General features: G+C 38.2%; 1 protein-coding gene across 1 annotated transcript in view; it reads right to left on the bottom strand.

Annotated features, from left to right (window-relative positions):
- Nucleotides 1-8,605, bottom strand: part of LOC144978287 (insulin-like growth factor-binding protein 2) — a 36,724-nt gene extending 28,119 nt beyond the window's left edge. The window contains exon 1 of the mRNA XM_078924142.1: nt 8,427-8,605. The gene's annotated coding sequence lies outside the window, so the exon portion shown is untranslated. The remainder of the gene's footprint in view (nt 1-8,426) is intronic.
- Nucleotides 8,606-8,998: the final 393 nt, after the last annotated feature.

The following is an 8,998-nucleotide window of genomic DNA, read 5'->3' as shown; positions in this document are numbered from 1 at the left end:
AATGGTTTTATTTTGTTTTATACTGGTATATACATATTAAAATCTTTCTAAAGCAATCTCAAAGACATACGGGATGCATAATATAAACAAACATCCCATATTTCTTGTGCGGCTATGTGGTCTGGTCGTATGACACTCGCCTTCGGATCGGAAGGTCCTGGGCTCGCTCGTGTCCCGCTCTGAGCGAGGCTAGTTGAGTCCTTGGAAAATATTTTTTCACTCATATTCCCTCATCGCACTCAGGTGTTAAATGAGTACTTGATTGTTTATAGCGTTGTCTCTGTCGAAAAAGAAATGTACTGTCGCCTAACTTCTCCTAAATGTTTAAGTGTTGCTTTTGGCCAGGGCTCCCTTGTAAAGAGCATTGAGTAACTTTAGTGGATACTGCCCATGAAAATGCTCCAGTTTTTTCTTTCTTTTTGATGCTTAGCAATTTCAGCAAATTATATTATCAAATCAACATTTATTTTTTTGGTTCAAAATATGATAAATCTCGGTCAAAATATTATTGTAATATTCATATCGTAATAAACCCTTTTCATGCGAGGTTCAGTTCAATCCTAACCCGACTTTCTATAAAATGTTTTGCCGCCTTTATCAAGAGAACTGCAATACTACTACTACTACTACTACTACTACTACTACTACTACTACTACTACTACTACTACTACTACTACTACTACTACTTCTATAATAATAATAATAATAATAATAATAATAATAATAATAATAATAATAATAATAATAATAATAATAATATAGCGCTCATTCTCGTGTAAAACACAAGCTCTGGGCACTTTACAATATAAATATCAATTTTAAGTGAAAAAAAAAATAATTCATAGCCAAATCAAGGATTCATAGAGTCAATAAAAACAAATACAGTAAAAATGTGTCTTGAGACGCCCAAATCGCATAGCTGTTACTGTTCTCTTTGAGAAATCGGCTATAACCAGATAAAAATTAGAAGGAATTGTAATATGAAAAGAATCCAGTCTCGCTGATGAAGGGTTAATGTTTATAACATCTTTGGCTACAAATCAAAGCTATCGTAGGGTGAATGATTGTTATGATATTTGCGCTTCATCTGCATATAACATGATATCAGTCTGTCATTTATGTCATTATAATACGGAAGATTGCATCAATATTCTACCACTTAAAATTTACATTTTGACGATGTTATTTTCTTTAATAGGTTAGCGATTTCCTGGTTATAGATAGACTGAAGTTGACGTCACTCGGGTCTTTGTTATTGTTTTGTGCCATCCACGTGTATGAGTAATTCTCACTAAACGGCATTAACCAGACTATAGACGTTAAAGGTTACACATAGTTTTGTGTGTTGGTCCATTATACTTCCGGATGGCAATTTTGTGAGCCTCCTAGCCAAGCGCATTCGGAGGCAGCGTGCGGCTCAGTGGTACGGTCTTTGCTTCTGACCCGAAAGGTACCGAGTTCAATCACCCGCCGCTGCGTTGTGTGGCCTTGAGCAAGTCACCTCACCCAAGCTCACTTTGCGGCACTGCTCTGTGGCTGACGCCTGAGTTATTCCAGTCTTCCCTTGGAATAGACCCTAAAGACAAATTTCCCCTTGGGGATGAATAAAGGGAATTTTATCTAGTTTTAATCTATTTTTATCTTTCTGACGACATTGCGACAAAGTTATAACCAGCAATCTCGTTAAGTTGATTTTTTCAATTTTGTTAAATCAATGAGTGGGTGGATATTTCAAGTTATATCCAGCAAATAAATTAGACTATGGGTTTTATGTATGAAATCAACTGTATTCCTTAGTCAAATATTAAACATAGTGTTGAAAGTATAATCATTATATACGTTTAAAAAATAAGCATCAACGGGTACACATATAATTTATATTTATCATAATATTTACCTACGTTTATTTTATTAAAATATAAAAATACACGAAAAGGACAATACGTGTTATTATGATAACAAGAACCAATTACCCCGAGGGCAATTATTTAAAAAAAAGCAGTCGTTAAACCAATTTTAAAAAACCCATCATTATACCCTTTGTTATGGGAGAAAATCCAATTTTACAATTGACTGTACGCGTTTAGAAAAAATTATCAAAATATCCGCCATCCGGACATTACGTAACAAAACACAAAACTATGTAATAACCTAGAACGTTTATAGTCTGACTGATAAAATCTAGTGATAACTAATCACCAAATAACTATCTAAAAACAAGAACATAGAACTGAGTGACGTCAATTTCGTTTCTCCTATAGCGTGAAAGCAAACATATTACGAGGCATTCCTTTTTTACTCTTGTAAAAAAAACAAGCAAACAAACAAACAAAATAACGTGGCGTTCAAGCATTCTGTTTTTCTGCAGCACGAAAACAATAACAAAGACCCGAGTGACGTCAACTTCGAACTACCTTATAGTTTGTATGAAGCTGACATCACTCAGATCTTTGTTATTGCCTTTTGCCATCCGCGTTTATAAGCAAATATCACTAAAATGTATTAACCAGACTATAAACATTCAAGGTGACACATAGTTTTTGTATGTTGGTCCGTTATACTTCCGGATGGCAATGTTGTGAGCTTCTTAGCCAAGCTCACTCCATCAAAACATATTTCTATAGATAGAACGAAATTTACGTCACTGAGCTCTTTGTGATTGTTTTTTAGCCAGCCATTTTTATGAGAAGTCTTCACTAAGTTCTGTCAACTAGACTATAGATAGTATGCAGATGACGTCACTCATGCCTTTGTTATTGTTTTTGCCATCCGCGTTTGTGAGTTGTTCTCACTAAACTGTATTAACCAGACTATAAAAGTTTATGGTTACACAGAGTTTGTGTGTTGGTCCGTTATACTTCCGGATGGCAATGTTGTGAACTCCTTGGCCAAGCGCATTCTATCTATACATGTTTAAGGTTACACGTTGCTTTGTGTGTTGATATCTTTTATCCGGCTGGCGGATGTTATGAGTTTTCTAAGTAAACTCATAGCATCAATAACTATAACTGCAGCCATAGACATAATTTAAATTTTGTGCGGCTCTGTGGTCTTGTGGCCGGACAGTCGCCTTTGGATCGGAAAGCCATGGGTTTGAATCCCGCTCATAGCGGTGCATGGTTGAGTCCTACTCGCATTCTCCCATCGTTCTCATGTGTAAAATGAGTACCTGGTCATTAACAGCGTTGTCTCTGTCGGAAAAAAATGCAATTTCGCCTAACAGGCGTCATGTCTCGTCCTACATGTCAAGTGTTGCTCGAATCTCTTTACAAAGTATCCCAGGTCAACAGCAACGCGTAACATGTAGGATAAGACATGACGCCTGTTAGGCGATATTAATTTTTTTCCCCGCCATGTCTAGGAACTCATTTTACACCTAAGTACGGTGAGAGAATGCCTTTTCCAAGACTGAACTTTGCGCCGGTCAGAGCGGGGGTCGAACCCAGAACCTTCCAAACCAAAGGCGATGTCATACCACAAGACCTCATAGCCGCCGCACATAGAAATAATGGCTAGTCGGAGATAAATCCAACGATGCTAAAATGTTAAATGGAGTTGGGGGGGGGGGGGGGGGGGGGGGGGGGAACTGTTCTGTACAACCCAATATGAAATTATTTTTAAAACTAACAAATAATTACTGGAAAATCTAAAATTATTAAAACTATTTTTAAACCGAGCTTCTCGTGACAATTATCGATACGCTAAAAAAAACAACTCTATTATTAAAACTCCTGAGAGATTCCAAGACAAGTAAATCTGGACATTTAATTGTTGATATTGAGGGTTTCAAAATAAATTATAACTAACAAAATTATATTTCAAGTTCCCAATTAAAGTGGAAATAACAAACTCCTATATTGCGACATGCCATAGATAAAATTGCCAGCGCTGTTGAAAAGTACAAAAATTATATATTCAATGAGGCATCGACCTCATTATCTTATCAAGCTATCAAAGGACCAATAAATTACGCTACAAATTTTTGTTACTATATATATATATATCTAAATATATATGTAATAATATAATAATATTAATATTAATATTGAGCTTTTATATAGCGCAATATCCACTTAACGTGCTCAAAACGCTTTACAAGGGGTCCCTGGTCAACAGCAACATTTAACATGTAGGACGAGACATGACGCCTGTGAGGCGATATTACAATTTTTCGGACAAAGACAACACTATTAACGGCCAGGTACTCATTTTACACCTGAGTACGATGAGAGAATGTGAGTAAAGAGTCTTTTCCAAGGACTCAACTATGCGTCGAGCGAGGCTCGAACCCAGGACCTTCCGATCCGAAAGCGAGTGTCATACCACTAGACCTATATATATTTATACACACACACACACACACACACACACACATATATATATATATATATATATATATATATAGTAACAAAATTTTCTAGCGTAATTTATTTGTTACTATATATATATATATATTGTTAGATGTCATGTGGTGTAGATAGCGCTGCATAATTCTATTAATTTAGAGCATAATATAAAAGTAACTTATGCGGAGGCCGCACAGCTGTGTCAATGCTAATTTAACATCTCATCAGTGTAGGCGGACTTTTTTGGAGGACAATCAGTAGTATTAATTTGGAGTAGCTACCATTTGATGCGTGTGCCATTAATTGTGTGGACTACACCACAATGGTGGGGATTCCGATGGTCATTGGGTAGAGCGTTCTCGTCAAAATCAAATTCCAAGGTGTAGTCGGAATTTTTTTTCTGACCCCTCTCTCAACCCTCTGTCAACCCAGCAGTGAATGGGTAGTTGCGTCTGTTCGATTTGGCGGATAGTACTATGAGATAGATTAGCGTCCTATCCGATGGGTAGCAAGCAATTGCTATGGTCCGTTTCACGCTAAAGAAACCATGATAAACACCGGCACCATGGGCCTCATTCCACTTAAGGACACCGCAATGCAGCCACAACATAAAAAAACGTGAGCTGTTATATAGCACAATATCTACTTATCGTGCTCAAAGCGCTTTATAAAGAGTCCCTGATCAACATCAACACGTAACATGTAGAACGAGACATGACGCCTGTTAGGCTATATTACAGAGACAACGCTGTTAACGGCCACGTACTTATTTATATCCTGAATGTAAATGAGAAAATGTTTTTTTGTTTATTTGTTTGTTTTTAAGGGTTTTACGGTGCTTGCAACACATTAAGGTCATATCAGCGCCAGTAAAAAGGAAGAAAATGGGATAGTAAACAGTTCTAGAATTACAAATAAGGCACCCAGGAAAAGGTAAGACAAAGGGGAATTGGTTCAAAAAGGGAACAAATGTAGATTCCAAGATGTCTCATCCTGACACAAGGACAGGTCTCCACTAAGAGGAACACACCCAAATGCTTACAAATATATAATATGTAAAAAAAAAGCGTAATACAGTGCATAGCAGAGAGATGATTTACAAGACAAAAATATCATCTCCCAAAGCTCTAACTATACATTTGACTGTTTCCCTCCCAGCTAGGGTATCCGGCCAGGGCCAGGACAAACCAAGTAATATCATTCCAAGACAAAGATAGAAAGCATGTTGGAGAACAGCTATAGGGAGATAGAAGACACCGTAAGTGCATCTCTGCCAACTATTTGAGGTTAGGAACCCCACCCAGATAGAATGTGGGCAAAGGGTCTTTTTCAAGCACTCAAGTATGCGTCGAGCTAGGCTCGAACCCATGACCTTCCGATCAGAAAGCGAGTGCCATACCACAAGACCAAAATATAGCCGCACAGAAATAATATCACACGCATCACACGATACTCCTAGTGAATACTACGGATTATTCTCCAAGCAAAACCGCCCGACTGATGACTGACTGATAAACTAGCATTGAAACAGCTGTATCGGCTGCACATGAGTTTCATTGTCCCTCAGTTTGGCAATAAGTCTCAAATCTTGGATCTCGCAAAGTACCAGGTTTGAGAATTGTTTCTTTTTTTTTGGGCAAGATGAGGGTCATTTAAATTGATCGATATTTGATAAAAAAGATCTTTATATAGGGCAATATCTACTAAATGTGCTCAAAGCGCTTTACAAGGGGTCCCTGAGCAACATTTAACATGTAGTTACGGGACATGCCTGTCAGGCGATATTACAATTTTTCGGACAAAGACAACGCTGTTAACGGCCAGGTACTCATTTTACACCTGAGTACGGTGAGAGAATGTGAGTAAAGAGCCTTTTCCAAAGGACTCAACTATGCGCCGAGCGCGAGGCTCGAACCCAGGACCTTCCGATCCGAAAGCGAGTGTCATACCACTGGACCACATAGCCTCGTTCGAAGAACGAGTTTTCTGTCCACAATTTTTAATACGACTTAAATGGAATGCGATGGCACCGAACGGGTAAATTATGAAGCCACGCGTCATGGCGTCATTTTTAAATGTAAAAATAGAGCTTTTATATAGCGCAATATCCACTAAACGTGCTCAAAGCGCTTTACAGGGGGTCCCTGGTCAACAGCAACATTGAACGTGTAGGACGATATTACAATTTTTCGTACAAAGACAACGCTGCTCACGGCCAGGTACTCATTTTACACCTGAGTACGGTGAGAGAATGTGAGTAAAGAGCCTTTTCCAAAGGACTCAACTATGCGCCGAGCGCGAGGCTCGAACCCAGGACCTTCCGATCCGAAAGCGAGTGTCATACCACTAGACCACATAGCCGCACAGTACAGTTACAATGAAATAAAATCCTAAGGAAACATTGGTAATATTGATTATTCATTATTCAAATTGTCTGTATCTTTTTCCCGGTTCGAAACATATATGTTGATCGGCTGTTTTAGAATTAATATGGTTGGCAATAAAATGATCATTAAAAGTTCCCAAACTATAATATTAGCTAAGTATGATCTCGCATAGGAAAATCTCGAATAGCCAAAGAAATGATGAATCTCAGCATCTTCTTAAGATTTGCATCTCGATACAGTCATATTAAGTCTGACACAGTCAGCTGATTCATTTGAGGAAGAAGAAGAAGAAGAAGAAGAAGAAGAAGAAGAAGAAGAAGAAGAAGAAGAAGAAGAAGAAGAAGAAGAAGAAGAAGAAGGAGGAGGAGGAGGAGGAGGAGGAGGAGGAGGAGGAGGAGGAGGAGGAGGAGGAGGAGGATCAGAAGAAGAAGAAGAAGAAGAAGAAGAAGAAGAAGAAGAAGAAGAAGAAGAAGAAGAAGAAGAAGAAGAAGAAGAAGAGATGGGCGGGACATACCGCCTGTTAGGCGATATTACAATTTTTTAGACAAAGACACTGCTGTTAACGGCCAGGTACTCATTTTACACCTGAGTACGGTGAGAGAATGTGAGTAAAGAGCCTTTTCCAAGGACTCAACTATGCACGGAGCGCAAGGCTCGAACCAAGGACCTTCCGATCCGAAAGCGAGTGTCATACCACTAGACCACATAACCGCACATAATTGTGACCCACCGTATCGAAGCGGTATTATGTCGGGTTCCACTCGGTAAGGGAAATTGAATTCATAGCCACAAATATCAAACTTGGGGTTAATTTCTGTACGTTCTGGTGGAGTATAAAGACTATTTCTTGCATTGCAAAAACTTTTAAGGTCCAATTTCTCATCAATCCATCTCTAAATTCACTTTTTGGGGTCTGAATCATCCCGACATAATACCGTTTTGAGACGGAGGGTCACAATTGTGTAGTTGGTGAAACAAAAACTATCGATCTATGGTCTCAAGTTTTATTTGACATTTGCTTTTATTTGTGCGGTTTTGTGTCCTGGTGGCGTGAAACTCGCCTTCAAACTTGTATGTCTCTGGTTCTAATCCCGCTCAACGGGGGCAAAGTTGAGTCTCTAGAATAATATACTCACATTCTCTCATTGTACTCGGGTGTAGAATGAATAGTAATAGTAATAGATTGTCTCCCTCGACAAAATATAATCTCCCCATGGGCATTGTGTCTCGTCGAGTATGTTTAGTGTTGCTGTTGGATTTAGACCCTTTGTCAAATGCTTTGGATACATTAGTGGGTATTGCCCTATATATATATACAAGCTCGTTTTTCCCCCTTTAAAAATGAAAGGCACAACAATTGGATTGAGCTTTACAAAAATAAAAATCTAGAATTTTCCACATAAATTAGTTTGGTTTACTTTAATTCAATTTTTTTAATCGAAGCGTCATACAAGAGCTGTGAAGAAAAAAACCCCATCCCCCCAAAAACAAAAAACAAAAAACAAAAAAAAAACAAACAAAAAAAAAAACCCAAAAAAAAACAAACAAACAAAAAGCAAAAAAAAAACAAAAAAAAAAAAACAAACAAAAACAAAACAAAACAAAAAAACAAACAAAAAAAAAACAATAAACCTACAATAACTCAACAATGATCAAAAGACTAAACCAGATAAGTTAAAAACATGTACTAACCGTTTTGAGCTGAAAAAGTAGAGATTACTCGAAGAACCGAAAAAGTCTGTCTGATCAAATTAAGTTGCTCCTATCACGAATAGTGTGAAAAGTTTGATCTTTTATCGAGATCGTCAACGCCCGCTTGACTTGATAGATTACTTAATACCTGTTGTGTGAGTGAGTGAGCGACGCACGTGCCTTTTTTATATCGCGATAGAACTGACAATCCCACGCGCGACATGGTTTGCAGTAAGGTGCCAGAAGACAATAGAGAATAAAAATTTTTTTCGCGGCGGTGGTGGGGTTTGAACCTGCGACCTTATTGGTACGACAACTCCGCCTGGCAGGTGAGAGCGTGGCTCTACCGTGTGAGCTATCCACGAACACAAAAATATTCGTTTCAAACCCAAAGTCATTTCTAGATCCCTCTCTCACCCACTTCTTGAGATCGCCGATTCGTTCACCACCATCGCGAAATAATTTTGACCAGCAGTTAAGCTTAATAGCCAATATTCTCATCACAAACATATAACATAGAAACAACTGAGACATTGAGTATGCTCCGGTGTATGGGGTGAATTTTTAATTCA

The sequence above is a fragment of the Berghia stephanieae genome, chromosome 8 (genome assembly GCF_034508935.2).
Source record: "Berghia stephanieae isolate SIO BIC M18660-M18661 chromosome 8, UCSD_Bste_1.3, whole genome shotgun sequence".
NCBI classification, from domain to species: domain Eukaryota; kingdom Metazoa; phylum Mollusca; class Gastropoda; order Nudibranchia; family Aeolidiidae; genus Berghia; species Berghia stephanieae.
The sequence above is the reverse complement of the archived record's forward strand: the minus strand, read 5'-3'. Positions and strand labels throughout refer to the sequence as shown.